This window comes from Plodia interpunctella, chromosome 1 (assembly GCF_027563975.2).
Source record: "Plodia interpunctella isolate USDA-ARS_2022_Savannah chromosome 1, ilPloInte3.2, whole genome shotgun sequence".
NCBI lineage: Eukaryota > Metazoa > Arthropoda > Insecta > Lepidoptera > Pyralidae > Plodia > Plodia interpunctella.
Genome location: NC_071294.1, coordinates 12,212,874 through 12,233,807, shown reverse-complemented (window position 1 = coordinate 12,233,807; position 20,934 = coordinate 12,212,874). Strand labels below are relative to the sequence as shown.

At 35.5% G+C, this 20,934-nt stretch overlaps 1 protein-coding gene across 3 annotated transcripts in view; it reads right to left on the bottom strand.

The window, feature by feature from the left end:
- side-II (sidestep II) overlaps positions 1 to 20,934 on the bottom strand; it is a 458,967-nt gene that overhangs the window by 297,036 nt on the left and 140,997 nt on the right. For 2 of the 3 annotated variants that reach the window (XM_053747619.1, XM_053747856.1), the window contains exon 1: positions 9,568 to 9,723. The exons of the other annotated variant lie outside the window; for it this stretch is intronic. The gene's annotated coding sequence lies outside the window, so the exon portion shown is untranslated. Of the gene's footprint in view, positions 1 to 9,567; positions 9,724 to 20,934 lie in introns of those variants that run through there. 3 annotated transcript variants of the gene reach the window in all.

Sequence of the window (20,934 nt, the reverse complement as noted above, 5' to 3'; positions counted from 1 at the left end):
CAAAAACATCTGTTTCAATAAGTTTTAAACGAGTTTTTTCTAGCTTTAGAGATTTATCTACACTCAAAGGCTTGAATGTAAGACTCAAATACAGTTCTACAACACATCTCGGGCAATCAATAAATTAATGTTTACAGCGCAACATACAACAAATTCGTTATTAATTGTCTGTAATGATTTCATTCGATAAAGTACTTCATTCACCTCAATACCTAATTATGTTCTGTCACTATAAGCTCGTGTAATAGTAGGTTTGTTGTTTCAAAGGTTTGAAACTTTGGTATTTTCTTATAGAAGTTGGTGTGGAATGGTACACTCAATTAATATCACATGTAATTACACATAATTATAATCAATTAACGGTGTACTCTATTAATAGCTTGAAAACAGAGTATCGCTCGAAAATGTAGTTTATTATTAATCTGATATTAAAAATGAAACATTTTGATTGTTTATGAAGTAACTAACGGCCCGTCCCGGCTTCGCTCGCATAAAACCATAATACATTATACACCAAAACCTTCCTCAGGATTCAGATTATATATAGAAAAAACCCACATCAAAATCTGTTGCAGAGTTTTAAAGATCTAAGCATACATAAGGTCAGACAGACAGCGCGAGGCGAGTTTGTTTAATTCAATGCAGTGATAATATTTTTGTGTCATTTTAGCCAATATAGACTCCGATGTAATCAACTACAGTCAAATTGCAACATTGCGTGAAACCTTATACACATGGAATAGAGGCGAATTTGCAATAATTCGTGCGAGGATGATAATGAAACCTGGAAAACATGGCTAAATTCATCCGGAAATTCCCACGGGAGCCAAGTACGGGCCGTGGTTATTAACCCATATTATTATGTGAACGAACTGTGTACTGTAGTACATGCTTAAGACGAGTTGCACCAGTCAGCTTTGACGTTGACTTTAACCTGAACGCCGCTGACGTAAAGTTAAATGGCGAACTTCGCATTTTCCTGCACAGGTCAAAGTTAATATCAAAGTTGACTGGTGCAACCCACTCCTATTTTTGTCACAGTATTATAAAGGGTACTCCTACGTAGGGCAGTCCTAAATTGTGAACAGAATGCAATTATTTCATTTTGAGAATATGTAACGTGTGTGGTTTCGCTTGGTTTTCGCCCTCGAAAAAGACCACTTCGCAGCCTCCAAGGATGCCGTACGAGACGACCAAGGGATGAGGCCTTAGCAGTAACAATAGCATTACCAAGGATTATTGACGTTATGCACGGCCGGTTGTGAAATCACATCCGCCGAAAGAAGGTGAAAGTTAAAGATTTAATATTGACATAAGATTATATCATATTGTTAGGTGGTAGGGTAATCTCAGGTAGGGTTGGGGTAGGAATAGGCAAAGGCAGACAGTTATATAATAATATAATTAATAAATAAAATACAGACCTGTAAATTAAAAAAATATAAACTATAGTACTACAACTAAATCACTGTAAATTTAGAACACTTTTCCGAATTTAGGTCTATAAATAATTTAAGATATTTTATTATATTTATTTATTTATTACAGCGTACGTGTACGTGCTGATATCGTTATGGTAATGAATGAATCAAAATGTGATTTCAAAATATCAAGTGGAACAATAATTTAAAATTTTGAATTTAGAATGAAAGAAATAAAAATCATGCCAGCGCGCACGCGATATGACTAAAGAGGTCATAATGCGTGGCGTTACAATATAACAACTTCATATGTATATGTATGTATGTATGTATGTATGTGTAATCACAAATATAGGCATATATCTCACGGGAAAACGATGGAAGCTGCAGGCTAAATCTAGTCTGAGATATAACATGAACTTTATATCCACGAACAGCGGGTATCTAATAAGCCGGTATTCCCCCGGCGCGGGCAAGCGGCGCGACGTAAAATACCGGTACAGACGTAGATGTAGATCACATTAGATACCTCGTGTCGTGCGGCCGAGTGCCCTATATTAACTTCATAGATTTCGTGAATTTCCCAGGGGAATAGTCGTTTTCCGGAATAAACGGTATGTTCTGTTATTTTTCTTCAAACTCTATGTCCGCGAAATTTCGAAGATAAATAAAGAAAAATTGACGATTGGTTGAGCAGATAATGAGTGAAGAAAAAGTGCAAATTAAAAAATATCAAACATACTTCCGCTTTTATTATATTAGTTTGGATTATGATAAATAATATATTAAATTTATTTCAGGCTTATTTACATTTGTCCCTGTGTATATTATTTAGCAAATGCTAATGTAAGAAAAGTTCTACTGAACCAGAATTTTGTTATTGCCGCTTTGGTATATGCCGCTTTTACATTTGTAAACCATCTCAAAGGAGGTTTAATTCGTAATTTCAGTTAAATAATTCATAGTAATATTTTGTTGCGATGCGATATTATGCTTTTTCCACAACATTGTCTTCAGAACAATTTTGATTTTGTATTTTTTTTATCATGTATGTACAGTCGAAGACATATGCTTTTCACCCCTCCTGTGATAGTGTTACTTATATTAGGTGAGGGGTTAGATTTATCTGCCCACGACTGTACTGATTTGGATATCAAAAACTGAGTAGACTGTCTATTCTGTTGCTTTATATGTGGTGTCTATGCAAAAACCAATCTGTGTGTACAGGCTACGTGAAGTAGCGGTGTGTACGGCCGTCCGCCTCACTGCCGTATTGATTCGCAGTCTCCGAGGAGCTGGCACAGTTTGAGAACCCACTTTTTTGTTTGTCTCATTAGAGTTCTGTGTTGTATGAATCCGGGTACACACTATCGCCGAACTCGGACGCCAATGAACGAACATTGCGTGGTTCGTATTAAGAGTTTTTACTAACCAGAAAAAATACCAGCAATATACGAGTAACTAAACAAAAAACTCGTACGTTGAAACTGTCATAATTTGGCGGACTCTGTGGCGATAGTGTAAAAACTGTTTTTCTTTTTAAACATTTCTGAATTGTTGACGTATTTTGAGCCTATTATATTTTAACTACTATTTAAATTTAATGAGTACCATTCGAGTTCCGCAACTCAAGGCTTTATCTACTCCGTAAGGGATACTAGTAATTTCCTAAATAAGTTACATTACATTTATCACTGACGACCTCGGTGGCGCAGTGGTAAAGTTCTTGCCACTGAACTGAAAGGTTCCGGGTTCGATCCCCGGTCGGGTCATGATAGAAAATGATCTTTTTCTGATTGATCCGGGTCTTGGATGTTTATCTATATATGTATTTGATATAAAATATAGTATCGTTGAGTTAGTATCCCATAACACAAGTCTCGAACTTACTTTGGGGCTAGCTCAATCTGTGTGATTTGTCCTAATATATTTATTTATTTATTTATTTATATAGATTTGGAAATATACTTTAATATCGCCATGCAGCGCCGCCCTAACAGGGCTTCCCGTTAGGCATGGAGCATAAACTTCACTAATTTAAGCACAAAATTGAGAATCAATTAGGAAAGTTCCTAATGACGTACACATTATGCACGCCGGCTCCCTCGCATTTCGAATCAACTTTAAGAATAAACTAGATTGAAGGGATACGTTTTCCTTCATATAGAAGTTTCTAAAATTCTAAGAAATTTTCAAAATTGGACATTATTATTATTTTATGATAAGTGAGACCAGTATAAAATTTTATGATAAGTGAGACTAGTATAAGTTATATCTATAATAATACTTAATAAAAATCTATTCATTTAAGTCAATAATATTTTTATACTTCTTTAAAAAAGCAAGTGAAGCTAGGAGTTAGTGACTATAATCATACCTAATTTATAAAACAAGATAACATACTTGTTAGCTAACCCCAAAAAATTACGTTAATGTCGATTCTACTAAGTCGATAATAAGATAAAGAAACTTTGACATTTTAATCTAAACTGAGATTGATTATTTTGAAATACAAAATAATCATCCAGGAATGGCCCCAGACGTGGGAACTCGTCAACAGTTTACTACAATGAGAATTCTCTAACAGTAAAAAAACTTCATTTTTATAAAAATTATTTTCAGTTAGGTAAGAACACGAACTAAACAGAAAACTTTTAAAATGTCGAAAAATACTGGCACAAAAGAAAAAATTAAAATGAAAATTGTCTCTTCATTTACTATGTATACGTCATGTACGTACACGTTCGAAATTCGTAGGATTTTGATTACGGGCGCGTCGCGTATCCGGGTCGGCTCAAATTACTGGGCTTAGGTTCGATTCCGTGCGGGAAATTCTAATAAAGGGTGCGGGGGTTTGGCGACAAGGGAGGCTCGGGAAATTAAATTATTTGGAAAAAATCAGGATCTTTATCAGAGTGAAAAAATCGTCGAAAGTAGCGTCTTTTATTTTGGCATCAATAGGTCTTTGTGGACGAAATCGTTATTTCTATAGATAAAATTAAATATTATATATTTTATCTATGGTTATTTCCTTATAACAAAATTGAGATTATTATTAATTTTCGGTTTTAGTTTTGGACAAATGTCACGATAAAAATAAACATTTCAAATTTACGAAAGTGTGTAGCTTGTATGTATATTATGTATGTTACTAACCCGAACGCGAGTTTTGATGTGATTTGGTTTACAGGTAGAACGACCTGTAAATATTAACAATTGATGTCGAATTTTCTTCAGTAAGTAAATTATTTTATATAATTTTTATAATAAATAATATTATTCTACACCTGGTTAAGTAGAATAGTTTTTATAAACGAAAATAAATTGTGTTACACATAATGTTAGGAATACGGTAAAATATTTTTGTCGATTACAAAGATTAAGTTAATTTTAATCCAAAATTATTGTTGTGGTAAGATATGTCAAAAGATCATTATATATGAAGCGGCATAATATTCAATATTGGGTAAAGTATTTTTGAATAATTAATCTACCCACTAACCCAAACTTCAAGCTTGAGCTACATTCTCCCTAACAGCTTTGAAAAACAAGTTCACACCTCACTCTATTAAATTCAAAATCGTAGGTCGTCATTGACACCATTAACATCCTAGGTGAGCGACAAATGCGGTAAAATAATGCCGACATAGCGCGAAACGTCAATATAAAATGTACGGCATGGACTAACTGCGTCTCCGGGGCTTTACTTCGGTGAATAAAATGTATGCTATGGGTATTCTAGGTTATATTCTACGTACGATCAACAGCGCATTATCCTGCTCAAATTCATTATAACTTGACTACAATTACATCTGCATAGATATTCATGCAAGGTAATTTGACCGTCGAATTTTATGAAATAGGACAGTGAAATTTATTTTTTCGGGTTGTTCCCACTTTTCCTCTCTTCCCTAATTTTATTAGTTTACCGAGACAATACTGCCTCAGTAATCACAAATACAGTACCGCGTCGCATTGTGTAGCATACCGTCTCTCAACTAAGACGAGGGTCACCCCAGGCGACCCAGCAACTTTCATATTTACACAGAAAGAATCCAACTTCGGTGGGGAAAGAAAATGTGTTCCGCTAAATTCGGGAGTCGTTTTTTGACATTTTAAACGCATTGCTATTAAGGCGAGCACCTCTTAGAGGAAATGTATTTCTTTTTTGTTTATCCGCCATTTGATTTGTGTCCTGCGCCATTTTCCGACACTGAAAAGTTAATTATTATACGACAATTTACAAAACTGTAATGAGTTCTATTTGCCGTCAACCAAGATAAGTCCTAGACTAGTTTTATGCATTAGGAATGAAAATTAAATGAATTAGTGAAATAATATAATCAACTGGTCCTCCTGTGAGCAAATTTTAAGAATTCATTTTATATTTCGATACTAATTGAAACCACGTACGAGTCTACTTTTTTCTTACCAATTAATATTAGCTACCGACCTGTTTATACAATTGAAAACACTAATTAAAAACACCACTTAATTAATGTGCATTAACGTACAAATAACATATATTTTACATTTTAAACAATAAGCACTTTTTACGATAACATTTTTATTTTTATTAATACATTTACTAATAGAGTACATTTTTATTAATAGAGTAGTATAAATCCCAATTATATAAAAAAATAATTTCACTTTACTCTCAGTGCCTAAAACAAAGCTATCGAGTTTATTAAAACAGCGGCCAAATTCCAACAGTGAACAAAATGAATGAGACCACTAATGAACGAAATAAGTTCTTTGATCTTCAGTATTTATTTTGCCAGTGAGACACGATACCTAAAATTATTTACTAGCTATTGCCCGCAGTTACACCCGTGACGAAATGTATCGGGTGCGGTTGTCATACAAATTTTCAATCTCCATTTTCCGGTCTTTTGATTAAATTTATTTTTTAATTATTTTTAAAATATATGCATACAAATATCATCAAAATCAGTTCAGCAGTTTAACTGCGAAAGAGTGATAGAAATAGATAGATTTTTAGACTAAATTTGTCGGCGTGTGCATGCACATACTAACATACAAGTAAATAGTCAACCAGTGTTAGTGAAATTCATCAATTCAAAATAAAAATATTAAAAATATATAATATAATAAAAATTCAAAACAGTCGAGTCGAATTCGTCGGAGTGGGAGACTTTCAAAACGCGGAGCACAACCTGGAACTCGTATTAAAATAATTTTGGATATATTTCGTCTCTCGTTTCGTTAAATCTAAAGATATATAAATAACTATAGTAAACTAACGGCTTCGCTTGGGTAAAAATCGGCAGAAACCATACTATATATTGGTGAAAATCCATGTAGTAGACGCGGCAGAGAACATTTTATCTATACTACCATTATAAAGGTAAGCGTTTGTGAGTTTGTATGTTTGAGACGGGTAATCTTCGAAATTACCGAGCCGATTTCAAAAATTCTTTCACCATTAGGGAGGTACATTATCCATGATTGCTATAGGCTATATTTTATCTCAAAATTCCCACGGGAGCGAAGCTCCGGGCAACATCTAGTAACATATAAGGATGTAAGGATAATCTAAGTCCTTCAGCAGTTTAATATCGGATATTGAACCAGAGGCCTTGCGGTCTCAGATTTTCGATTCAAGCAACAAAGTTTGAGAAGGTACTTTGAAACAAACACGATTTGTAAGTTGCGATTCGTAGCTACCTACTCGTATATTACATAGATAAGTGACAGTTTGTTGATATTTTATGTTATTTAGGCGTGTGATTTCCGCTTTGGAAATGGATATGAAGGGAACAAGCTGTGACAGTATAGCCAAAGAGAGTTTACGACAGGCAGGCGGCCGGTCTTAAAATAAGCGACGTACAAAAGGCGGACCTCCGTCTACGCAACCAGTCAGGATGAGAGAGAGAGGCATCGTGAAACAGGTGAATGTGAACTATTCAATTACTGGAATAAATTTCAAGAACGCATCCCTAGCGCAGTTCACTGCAAAAGGATGTCCCCACCACTGAATCATATTTGACGAAATATTGTCATGGGTATAGTAAGTAGAACCGGGGACAAATTTTAATGCTAGTAGGCTACTTTGATCAACTTTCAAAAGTTTGAAATTCGAGATAAGAATTAGAAAGATTATTTTGCTCAGGTCGATGCCGCGGCTAAGCTCTAATCTGTTGTGTACTATTATTTTACCAAAGCAACCATTGGTTTTTGACGCCACATATTCTGTCAATAGCGTTTTATTGACAAAAAATCAACAAACACTTTAATCGTCTTTTAGTTTTAATTTCATCCCACGTTCATGGAACGAGACAAAATTTATTTCAACTAAAATACGTTTAAAATGTTCGTTAACTTTTTATGAATGAGTATAAATTAAGTGCGAAGTATGTAATTACTTGCTCTCGCTCATTGTTTTACGATGGGATTAACTCCAAAAGTTGTGACTTTTGATTTATCGCCTTCTTATTACGGCTTGGAATTCCTTATTGCGCGTTTATTTTCTTATTTCCCTGATGGCGCGGTAATCTGTTTATGAATGTTGCGGGACAATGTCGTATCTCTATGGAAACGTTTCAATTTTATTATGATGACGCATACAATACCGAGTTGTTTCATTTGTAACTTCTGACCCATTGAAGTAAGAAATATAGATAAATATATATTAGGACAAATCACACAGATTGAGCTAGCCCCAAAGTAAGTTCGAAACTTGTGTTATGGGATACTAACTCAACGATACTATATTTTATAACAAATACATATATAGATAAACATCCAAGACCCGGGCCATCATTTTTCATCATGACCCGACCGGGGGGCATCACGGTTCAGTGGCAAGAACTTTATCACTGCGCCAACAAGGTCGTCAAAGAAATCTAATTATCTACCGTCTGAATCATAAATAATATTAGATCCTCTCTCTCATCCTCGCGTATTCCCGGTTAGATTCGGTGGCGTGACGGCCCGAAGTCCAAGGTGGGTGTAAAAAATCAACTATCAAATTTTGAAAATTTGGCTATGCTATTACAGCCGGCTGCCTTCCTAACAGACCCTTTTAAAGAGTAAACGCATTAGAACCAACTTTGATTAAAACGTATTTCGTCTCGTTCTGTCATTACTTTCGATTTTTTTTACAAGTCGCTAGATTTTGAAATACTATTTACATAGTACTCATATTAAAATATCATATATAGATATAAATTACTTCACTTACAAACATAAATTTAAACATTGATTCAGGTATGTAAAAATAAAAACCCCACACGCAGAAATTAACTCACTAAATTGTAACAAAATGTCTTTGAGGCATTCCGAATAACATAAACAAATGTAGCTCTTGCTAGGTCAACCTGATAAAAGTCGTAATGAACTGATTTAATTAAAAATGTACTTATATCTCGACTAGTGTGTTGTCGATATTTTTAAATTTGTACATATTGTCATCTATTTAAACGCCTCCACTGCTGGGGCAGAGGCTTTTCGTTTGAAAGGATAAGGAGGACCTACCATATTTTATACCTACATATTTAAAAGATATTGTAAAAATTAAATAGCCTAGATTTTGAACCTAGAGTAAAAAAAATCACATAAAAAATTACGTGCAGTTGAAGAAATCAACCTTAAGAATCTGCTACAAATCTTTACAAAGGGTTGTACCCTTGTGTTTTAGCGCTAAATTCTTCCCTATAAAGCATACCAGTGTAAATTTCCAAAGAGCTGTCTTGAAACCTCAGCGGATTCTCCAAATACCAAACCACTTTTGCAAATACCGACCTTTTGTTACCAAGAAAAAGCCACGATTTACGAATTCAATTCAAGTAATCACTTATTCGAACCTTCGCTTCGACATTAGAAGCAAATAATGTTATTTTTCAGCCGTCTCAAGGCCGCTGTACAAATTTTTCAAGCTTTAACCGAAAACGCAAAGCGTTTCATGTGTTCGGCCGTAATAGGTTTTTTACTTGGCGCCCAACGTGGGACCGCCTTTGATTGCTATTTATGTAGTTCCTTTGAATACGTTTCTTACAACATAATCATGCCAACACTATTATTTCAATACGTTTCACTTAGAATACGTGTGTTATTTCCGACCTGTTTTCTCCTACCCTCAAAAATATAACTACGGTTACCAATAAAATTAAAGAGGATTTACCTGTGCGTGATTCTCGTCTCGCACGCTATCACACGTCAAACACATAACATTTGAATCCACTGACACATACACTTCACAGTATTGGGGATATCGAGCACTGTTCGAGAGGACCGAACGCGGGCGAGCGATGCGTGCGAACCGCGCAGCGCCACGGCCACAACTGACGGACAGGCTGCGACGCGCAAGCCTCCGCGACTTGTCAAGGAATATGGCAGAGGAGCGCCTATTTAAATTCCGAACTGATTATTACATTTCCCAATATAATTAGGGGAAACAATGACGTAACAATTCTGAATTTGAAATTATTATAATGTTGCTCTCGTTATATTTCAATTATTTGCTTCGTTTTTGCGTTTGAAGTAATGTTTTAGGGATTTTGATATCAAATGCAGTAAGCAGTAAATCTATGTAAATTATTAACGTGAAGATTTATGGATGAAGGCGGTCAACATATGTGTGATAAACATGTGTTCTATGATAATTGGGAAAATTAGAACTTTTTCATTTAACTTTACATTCGTGAAAATACTCAAAACTCGATCTTTTTTCTAAGGTAACTTACTTCATTTCGTCCTTATTCTCATGATATTCAGAATCGAAAATTTCCATCGTATTTAAATTCGCTCGCACATCTCGAGTGCCTGGGACCAATAGAATTCAAAGTTTATACTCGAATTATGAAGGTTTGACATGACTGTCACAAGAAAAATGTAATATAGTGAAAGTAAAAATGTTTGTTTGTTTGTAATAACTTTATTGCACGAAAATAAGTACATTAATCAAAATTAATACAAGAAAGATACATTGTACAACGGCGGACTTATCCCATGTAGGGAGGGATCTCTTACAGTGAACCGGCGATAGATTGAGAGGACGTGTATACAGTAGCAGGCTAGCCAGAAGCAATAACGTACAACAATGTGTTGTTAGTTATTATTAGTATTTCATGTAAAACCGTGGTTTGTATGGTATTGTATACAATCAACCGCAAGTCAAACCCTGCATGGATTGTTATACCGTGATAATACGAGTAGCGACAAAGCAATCCAATAACCGCGGTTGTTGTGTTGTTAACTGTACGAGTACAGGACACTACAACACTTCTTTCTTACTTGACGCCAAGTGAAGTGACCGTACAGACAGATTGACAGTTGAAATGTTTATGAGAACTACTGTACTAATGACGCGGGCGAGCAGTGCACATAAAGCAGCCCCTTGAGTAGAGATATGGAGAGAGAAGTCGTACCTTATATCCCAATAGCTACAGAGTAGCTATAGAATGTAATGTTAACTTATGACATTAGGGAGAACACCTTTTTACCAGCTTTCATCTTATGTACATAAATAGTAATCTCATTTTTGAGCTTGCCAGAATAACGTTCATTCTTAAAAACAACAGCTAACAATCGAAGAACAAGAAAAGGAACGATATAAGCTTCTCAATTTATACTACTTTTCCAGGATTGATGTTTCACTGGCCACCATAAAAAAGATAAAAAAGATAGATCATATTATATTCTACTTAACAAATATCTTTTTAAACGGTACAGTTGTATCTTACAACCTCGCCGACTGATTTGTGATAGTGATATTGTTATTGTTAATTTTAGAAAAGTTTCCCGATGCTCTCGATAAAGTATTAACTCACAACATCACACGTTACTACTTCTACGCGTCAACACGTCAGCCAATCAGCATCGCGGAGGCCCACGCACACATCGCCAACACACTTACACGGACACACACAAAGGACAGTCGTTTCAGAGTTAGCTGAGCAAATGTGTAAACTGGAGATAGGCTTTTCTTTGATTCCTTTCTAAATGTCGGGAGTCCGAGGGAGACTAAATAGGATGCAAACACAGATAAAGCGAGGGCCCGCGATGAATGAAAGGTTAGGGCGCGAGGAGACAGGCCACTTTTATTTTATTTTTTGTTTTCCTGTCATTTAGTCGCGAGTGGTCCCGCCTTAGAATCGGACCACTCCATATCCTACCACGGTTGTCCGTCGTACGGGGCGATCATGTGACACATGGCATGGCTTGACGTCAGGCAAGCGACTAGTTGTATATTCGTAGCCAAATGTTCAAAATTTTGAAGTTTATTTTTTACGCTGACCCTGGGCTACGCGGCGACACAGCGCGGAATCGGAATACAAGTCGGGACGCGCGAATATGAGAGAGAGCACTTTTTTAAAGGTGAGATGATAAACTTTTACTTTTCACGAAAAACGGTACACTAGTGATTTCAAAACGTCACAGACAAGAGTTAATTCTTACTTGTATATAAAGCTAATTGAGCAGTATCCAAGAAAAAATACCAATCGAAAAGTATTTCCTGTCAATTATAAATTAACCGTATTTTACTTCATCCTCTCAAAGAAGTATAATAAACAGTACTGTGTGAACACGTCTTTAGAGCGGGCTTCAGGTTTCGGTGATTCACATTTGTGCAATATTGTCGCATCGAGATGACTGGATTGGTGAAAATGTTGTGAATATTTTACACATTCACAATATTTTCTGTACCACACGCAATCCTCAAAGTCACTGCCGATGCCGAAACTCAGTGCTGTGACAATATCACTTGTCTCTTTCTCTCTCTCTCATCTTTGCGTGTTCGTCATTGCATTCGAGGCTGTGACGCCGGGAAGCCCAGGGTCAGCGTATAAAAAACAATATTAATATTTCGACGATTCGGTTGAATTTTTTTACCATCGCTTATTGTCATCAAAAAATTACTTAACACGAACAAGTCTACTGCGGACTTTCAAAACGCAGGTGAAGAAAAAGCGGAGCAAAAACATTACCGAAGCCTCATTTTGAGATTGAATAGTAAGTACTTTTTTTTTATTAGATTTTTTATTTGTGCATGTGCACTAACCTTGTAACGCGGGTCACAAACACAGAAACGACCACAACACACCCAAAGCCGCAGACAAACATTCGTGCTCGCAGGTAAAAATATTTGCCTATACGGTTTACAAATGATAATAAATATTAGACGGCCATCACTGAACTAGTGATGACGCGGCATTTGCGTGTAGGCTCGCGACGTGATATGTTACTGTCAGTCTTCAGAAACTTAGCTTAGTGTAGCTTATTAAATATATGTACTGGCTGGTTTTGAATTTAAATTTTAAATTGTGGGGTTAAAAAAAATGCGGAGTGGAAACGAAAGCAACGTTTTAAATAAACATATTTTTATTCAAAAAAGTGGATCCCGGGCCCCGTCGTTCAACGACTTAGATGAATTTAAACAAAACTTATTTTTACGCACGGTAAACGAAAGCGAGACACATACAAAGTTGTAAGATTTTACCTTAATTAAAATAAAATCAAACACAGGTTTGATAAAGGATTGATCAACTCGGATAGCGGATCCATCGGTACTTAACCCTTTTGCTCAGTGATCCCAAAGTGGGTCTTGGCCTCCGAAACGAGACTCATTATAACTCATCGGTAAAATAGATTTTATTTTGAAACCTCGAGCATTACCCAAGTCTATAACCAGTAAATTAATGAAACAGAAATTGAGAATTAAATATTCATTTTAATAATTACCGTTCCAACTACATTTAAAGGTATAGAAATGAGTCACTTAAAAACCAGTTTCCTCTGCAGAGGGAGAAATGCATAAGGAAGCAAATTGTGCCGGCACTAAGACCTTGTAAAACCCAATATTAATGTACACTGAAAGAACACTGGCTGCAAAACTAATTTTCTTTTCTCGCGACACTGCCTTCAGTGGGACACAGACTAAGTGAATTCAGTGATAGATCACGAAGAACACCGTCGATTTTTCGAATTTTTAATAAGCTTTACCTTGGTTAAGTTAAGAAGCGGTGGTGGTGTAATGGTTAAGACGCCCGCCTGAGGATCGAAAGATCCCAGGTTCGAAACCTACTCGTGCCACATGAGTTTGTATACCAATCTGACTCATGTATAGTGTTTTCATAGATCGTCACTTGCTTCCAGTGAAGGAAAAACTTCTTGAGGAAACCTGCACACTTGTTGATTATTAACTTGTGTGTGAAATGGAGAAGGCAATGGCAAACCACTCAATTAATGATGCCAAGAAAGTTGTTACGTGTGTTTCATTCCATGTAATGACCACGACCCTCAGCCATGAGGAATACGACTATGAAGGTTAAGTTCTATCCGAAATGCTTAATGGTCAGTAACAAACAATTTTTAAAAAAAGAAAAAAAAAACTGCCATTATTGGATGGAATGTTAGGTCACTTTATTTATATTTCTTTTCACATTAGATATATGTTTTCAGCTTTAACATACATGAACACGAGAACAGTCATATTTATCTTACAAATACACATGAAACTCTCCTAAACGCTATTTTGACTTGTGTATTTCAGCTACTTTCATAGCATTATGTCCTACGGACTATTAGTTTGGGGTAATGCAGCTGACATAGGAAAAATTTTTGTATTACAGAAAAGAGCTATCCGTTTTATTTATGGGTTAAAACCTCGAGATTCTCTTCAAGAACTCTTCAAATCAATTAACATCCTCACTGTGGTATGTCAGTATATCTTTGATGTGCTTATTTTTGTCAAATCAAATTTACATTTATATAAAAAATTAAACGAAGTAAATAGTGTAAACACTAGAAATAAGCACAAACTTTGTATGAATAGATTCAGGCTTAAAAAGGTTCGGCGGTCTTTCGTGGGTCAAAGTGTAAAATTATTCAATAAACTCCCTGCAGAGGCTATTAATCTGCCAATGAAAAATTTTAAAATTTATGTTAAGAAAAATTTAATGGATAAAGCGTATTACACAATTAACGCCTATTTGACTGATAAAAACGCTTGGATCCTCCCGACAACTTTGCCACTCCACACATGATCTCCTAATTTTTATTTTACTGTTTTTTATTATTTTATTCACAATTTTGAATTTTGTTATAATAATTCGTATGGCATTTAAATTTTATTTGTAAAACATGTACGTGATTTGTGATCTTCAAGTGTCTGAATTATACTTCTATTTCGACGAATAAGAATTGTAATTATGAAGTCATGGGAATCGAGTGTGTCATGCTCACTCAAATGGTCAATCTGGTGGTGGCGTCGTGGGCCGGGTCGTGAGGTTCCCTCTATTATGGTTGAGCTACGCGATGGCTGTCCCATGCGTCAACTCGTGAACGGGTGCTGCCAGAGGGAACTGGTCATCTCGTTTCTCATATATTTTCATGTAAGTTAATTGTGTTTCACATCGATATATATATATATATATATTATAATCAGCACTCGGATCACAATCATAACCTGTTTTGATATACCTTTTGACTATGTACATTATGTACTTTTATATATTATTAGAAAGAAAAGAAAAAAAAAATTTTTTGTAAGAAACAATAATGGTAAGCCGATCTGGCATGATAGGGACCAACACTGTTCAAATGAGTTTCTTTCGGCATTTCTTCTCAGCAGTGGTCGTTCCGAAATGCCAGTAGTTTCTAGCTTGTGAGAAATAACTATAAATTTAAAGATTGACGAGAAAAAGTGCCTGTGAAGGTCTAATTTCTGAATAAATGATTTGAATTTGAATTTGAATTTGAATTTGAATTTGAATTTCATTTGATAACACCATACCAGTTCCTCTTTCGCCTCACTTATTCCACAGGTTCCGTACATATACTATATCTGAGCTTAACATTTTAATTATTTCGATAGTATATTTTATAAAAAAAAATATATATAAATTTTATACAAAAAATATGATACTAAGTTTTTGAAGTTACAAGTTACAAAAACTGATATCAACAGGATATCAGTTTTTTTTATATCTGTTTTAAATTCTGTAAATTGATATGTATAGGTTATTTGTTTTCTTAAATTACTCAACAAATATGTTTGCGAAATCTGTATCTCCGACAGCAGAAGTCTACTTGGGGGCCATATTTAATTCAGACTGGGCCGGGCCGGGATCGAACCCGCTACCCTGAATTTGGTTAGCCATATATATATCACAGGAGCCGGTCACAACTCGCTCACTGAAGATAGGATGCTTTATTTCGTATAGCTGTTAATATTGTAGCTTGTGTTCCAATAAGAGTTATTTCTGATACAATCTTGTAGAATAGCTGTCTTAAGTTTGCTAAAAAACTCGTAATAAAGATAAAGTGTTTGTTAAAACGCGCATTTCTAGAACTGGCTGTTTGATTTGAAAATTTTATTTGTGGGTATTACAGTCATATTCATAGAATGTCATAGATCTGTTCATTTCCACAAATAATTTTAATAAACCAGACCGAGCGAGCTTTTGCTCTAATTTATAATATTGATTGGTCACTCTGTATTAAAAAGTAAACTTGAATCACACTTGAAACATAGGCTCTTTCATAAGTGAAAAGTTACACGCAAAGAAATGTTTATACTAACTGACAAACTTTTTCCACTCAGTTTTCATTACCTTGAACTCATTCGCAAAGGGCCACAACAACACATTAAAACTTTTTTATCGCTTCTGAATTTCTTCTCGAACTTACCACACTATTAACCTATTGATACCAGTTCGTTTGCTTAGACACAATTTTTTTAATTATCCCTTAGGGATGGAATTTCGAAATATCCTTTCTCAGCGGACGTCTCCTAGTCGCAATCTACCTTCCTGACAAATTTCATCTTGGGCTCAGTAGTTTTCGAGATTTCGTGATACGTGAGTGAGTGAGTGAGTGAGTGAGTGCGTGAGTGAGTGAGTGAGTGAGTGAGTGAGTGAGTGAGTGAGTGAGTGAGTGAGTGAGTGAGTGAGTGAGTGAGTGAGTGAGTGAGTGAGTGAGTGAGTGAGTGAGTGAGTGAGTGAGTGAGTGAGTGAGTGAGTGAGTGAGTGAGTGAGTGAGTGAGTGAGTGAGTGAGTGAGTGAGTGAATGAGTTAGTGAGTGAGTTAGTGAGTGAGTGAGTGAGTGAGTGAGTGAGTGAATGTGTGAGTGAGTGGTGGCATCATGCTGCTCTCGACAAAAAATAGTAATGTAAGATTAATACTGTTGAAAAAATATTTTGTACGTTCTTTTTCAGATTAACCTGGGGCTTGGATGTCTATTTCTTCGCATATTTTTTTAGTATAGTATCATTGAGTTACCCCGCAATACAAATTTCGTATTTGTTAGGAGCTGACTCAATCTGTAATTTGTCCATAGGTATGTAAAATCCTGATCTTGTACCAATCAGACATCTATGGTAATTTTAATTGACTATCTATGTTGCTTCCAATGAAGGAAAACGTGATGAAGAAACCGCACTCTTATTGATGTTTTATCCGCTACTATGTCAATGAATATTTCCAAGCAAGTCACAAACACGACAACTGTTTCATTCCACTTAATAGCCACGACCGTCAGCCATGAAGAATTTAACTAAAAAAGGAAGACATTATTTCGCATTTTTTAAATACCGGAAAATGTCAGAGACTTCCAAAAGACGGCTCTGTCACGGCCGTATTCGTCTCATCGAGTATTATTTTCAGGGCTTACAATTTTTCAATTTTGAATATCCCGGCTCAGGCGATAATCCCCGGGAGAAAAAAAAAACATCAAAACCGCTGTCATTATGTAAAGCTGCGCTTAAAATTTCAGTGGAGCCCGGCTTATAGAAAAACAGTTCTTCTTTTCTCGCTCCCAATTGGTTTACAAGAAATGATTACAGGTCACATATTTTTTATTCCATGTATAATGAAAGATAGGTTAGTATAGTTATAAAAATGTGATGGTTAACTCAGATTACCACATAATTTTATTTAGCCTCAACTTGCGTAAACCGACAAATTACCTAAGGAAGAAATACCTGACCATTCCGACTCCGCCTGATGATAGCAAAAGGAGCTAAACCAAGAAGTCGTCGAGGTTACGTGTGCTAATGGCTTCACTCCTAGGACAAAAGAGCTAAAAAGAAAGCCAAGAAGAATCCGGGAAAACGCCCATATAGGTACGTAATATATATTTTAAACAAATATTTAAAAAAACCTTTTTCAGTTCAATTTTTGAAAAATATGAAAATTTCTTCCGGAACTGCACCATCGCACAGATTATTAATATTATTATTTGCGAATGTTCTTTTTTTCCCATACAACACAAACTAGGACTAAAAATCGAGAGGCAAGCTATCAATCAATTTTTGGAGAACATTGTCGGCTTCGTGGATCCTGACAATGCCGCCTTCAATAGAGTATAATGGGCAGAGGTCAGTGACGTGCCGCATACTTCGGACCTCCCTGCAGGGACTCAGAGGACTGTCCGAGAAGTTCCATCTGCACAGCAATTCGGCGCATCTTCCTTGCGAAGTTCGGCACCTATTTATTTGCGTCCAGTATTGTCGCGGAAGATCAAAACCAGCACAACTTGTGTATTGTTTTTAAAAGTTTTTTTTCTAATGCAAAACGGTTGAGAAGCATTTGAAAATAAACTATTTATACACCTATAAGACTTAAACTTAAAATCGAAACGTATTTGCAGTAAGGCATCTTAGGATTTCGTTAATATACATGGGGGGGTGTCGCGAAAAATGCGGGAAATTCGCGGGTCTTGCGTATTCAAATTTATCTGCCAACTTTTGGGATATATTTTAACATGTGCGAGACGGGTTCTTGGACTTTGTTTTATTAAATATTAGTTATACAGTCCGATGGTAATTTTATGGTGGAATGGATGTTATTTTAATGATTAAACTTTCTATTAATGGTAACTTTTGCTTAGAATATTATTTGTAAACACAGACTTATGCATATATTAGCGTTTGTAAATAAGTTTTTAACAAAAATTACATTTTTGGTATAAGTCTTTATTGTTGTCAGAGAAATCATATTGCATTCTATGTATGAGAAAAAAATTATGAACTTGCAGTAAACCGTTGACCACGTCTGGAGCCGATCCTAGGTGCACCATCAGGTCAGATGGCATTAGCATTGTCATCCAAACTAAAAGTGTCTATAAAATTTCAGCTCAAATGGTTGAAAATGAATTGCAAGATTCCACCCGAATGACATAGAGACATACCAACTCAGGGACTAGACATAAGGACTTACATTGCAAATTAAATAAAATCTCTCAATAAATCAGTTCGGGTATTACCCGTCGGAACCACGCTATAAATATAAAATTTTCGAACGCACCACTAACATACACGTCGTATTATAAAATCTTAGTGTGTTCGATAAATGTGGAATACATCAATTTATGCGAACAAATTGCTTTAATGAACCAACAGTATGATACTAAGATAATATTCAATTTTGTTTTCGTTCAGAAATGGCCTTCGATTTTATTGTGAAAGGATGCGGTTTTCCGAAAAATATTAATGTAACGTCACTCATTTTACAGAATTCGGTTAATTGTGGTAGGTTTTTTAAACGCCAGCCAACCGTTTTATTGAAGAGAATGAAACAGAATTGTGAATGTTTAATTTTGTAACCAGTCGTGTTGTAGCCATCGTTTTTCAATTATTTTAACAGCGTTTTATTATATTTAAATAGTCATTCAAATGCAAAAATAACAAAGCATAATCGCCTTATGAACTTTGCGCACAATACCAAATGCCTGTACTCGTATTATAGAACTGTTGTCCAAAACTCATGAACTGTTCAAAAAGTTCTAAATAAAACTGGCCAAATTACGACCTGGATATCATATTTTTCTAAATTACCTTCTTAATAAGGTTAGTCAGAAGTGTATGATAGGAAATGTTATCTGTCTACTTTCATTAAATAACATAGGAAGGAAGGAGCGGAGTCTCCTGGCACAAGCATATTTTTGCTTAAAAGGAGGCTCCAGCAACATGCACAACCATTGTAATTCATAGATACCCAATAAACATATTTTATTTATTTTTTATTTACTTTCAAAAATAGTCTGAAATAAAATATTAGTCCAATTCTATAGAAACAAGATTTCCATGATTCATTCGCAAAATTAATAAGCTCGAGTTTGAAAAAATCCATAATCTTCCAGCACATGTTTTATGCTCTGTGCTAAGTGCAAATTCCATTATAAAATATTGTCCGTTTCGCCAGTAGAATTAATGATTGCTTGATATAAATAATCACGCTGATTAATTACGCCCAAAAGTAAATTTAAGACTTTTGTCAACGATACTATATCCAACAAATGTATAAATGCGGAAGTTCACGAGAATATATAATGTGCGTACTCTTTCTCGCAGCTAGTTGAAACTTCTATTCCCGTGTGCTAGTTACAAACACTGGTATGAGATTCACGGCATTATCATAAAATATTTTATTGTGCGTTGAATTTGCCATGTCTAATGTGCAGCAGAGTGTACCTGTCTGTTTGTCAGACAGAACTAAAGGTGATTTATCATGTTACAGGAAATGCGAGAAGGCATAATATGAGGAGTTATAGTGACGTTGTCACACTAACATTTTTGTTGGTATAGTCCTGTATAATACTATATATTATTATAAAACAAACGCGCTTCCCGCTGTCTGTCCCTATGTGTAATATAGATAATTAACTACGTAACGAATTTTTTTAATAGAGTAAGTATGATTAACTGATTTTAAACTTTCGCGTTTCATTATTAATTGCTTAATACGGCTATTTAACGCGCACGTACCTTTTACGTGTGTCGTGTGAGAATGTGGTACCTGAGGTAGTTTTAGGTGTATAAATTAATATCAAGCGCTCTTCCTGAAATTTTGAATATGGATGATACACGAAACAATGGTCCACCAACCAGAGATGCCGACGACCGTGCGAAGTGGAGACGAAAAAGTAGGAAGCGGACCCTGGGCTCCGACGCCCTACGGCTAAGGAAGGAACCGGGAACACGCTCAGATAAGAGAGATATTAGTACTTATTTGCATATACATATGTGTTTACTTAACGAAAGTGCGCTTGAATCATTATTTTCGTCACTGTAGCAAGTTTAAATTAATTTTTTATTCGTTGGCGTTGGTTATTTACAAAGCAAACATTAGTCTTTATCGATATAATGAAATTGACCTCCCATCCCTAGTCTACTAGTCATCGTACTCCTCGCCGGATATTTGTGTAAAAATGGCGCGAAATGCAATCTTTTACCTAACCTAACACCTCCGTTAATTTCTATCAATGCCCGAGTCATCGTGACGATGTATTTTGATCAGTCGAAAGTCGAAATTGTGTTTGTGGATCATGCGAAAAAGTCAACGACCCTGTACTGTGTGTAAAAAATATTTTAACACAAGCTTTTATATTTTGTCATAAAGATGCGTGTAAAAAAAACACGTCCGTATAATAAACTGTTCCTGGGAGTTCAACCAGGTCATGATTATTATAATAACACACTTTCAATCAAACTAAACGTGTTTACAACATTTCAGCTCGATCGGTTGATGATATCTGATTCAAAATTGAG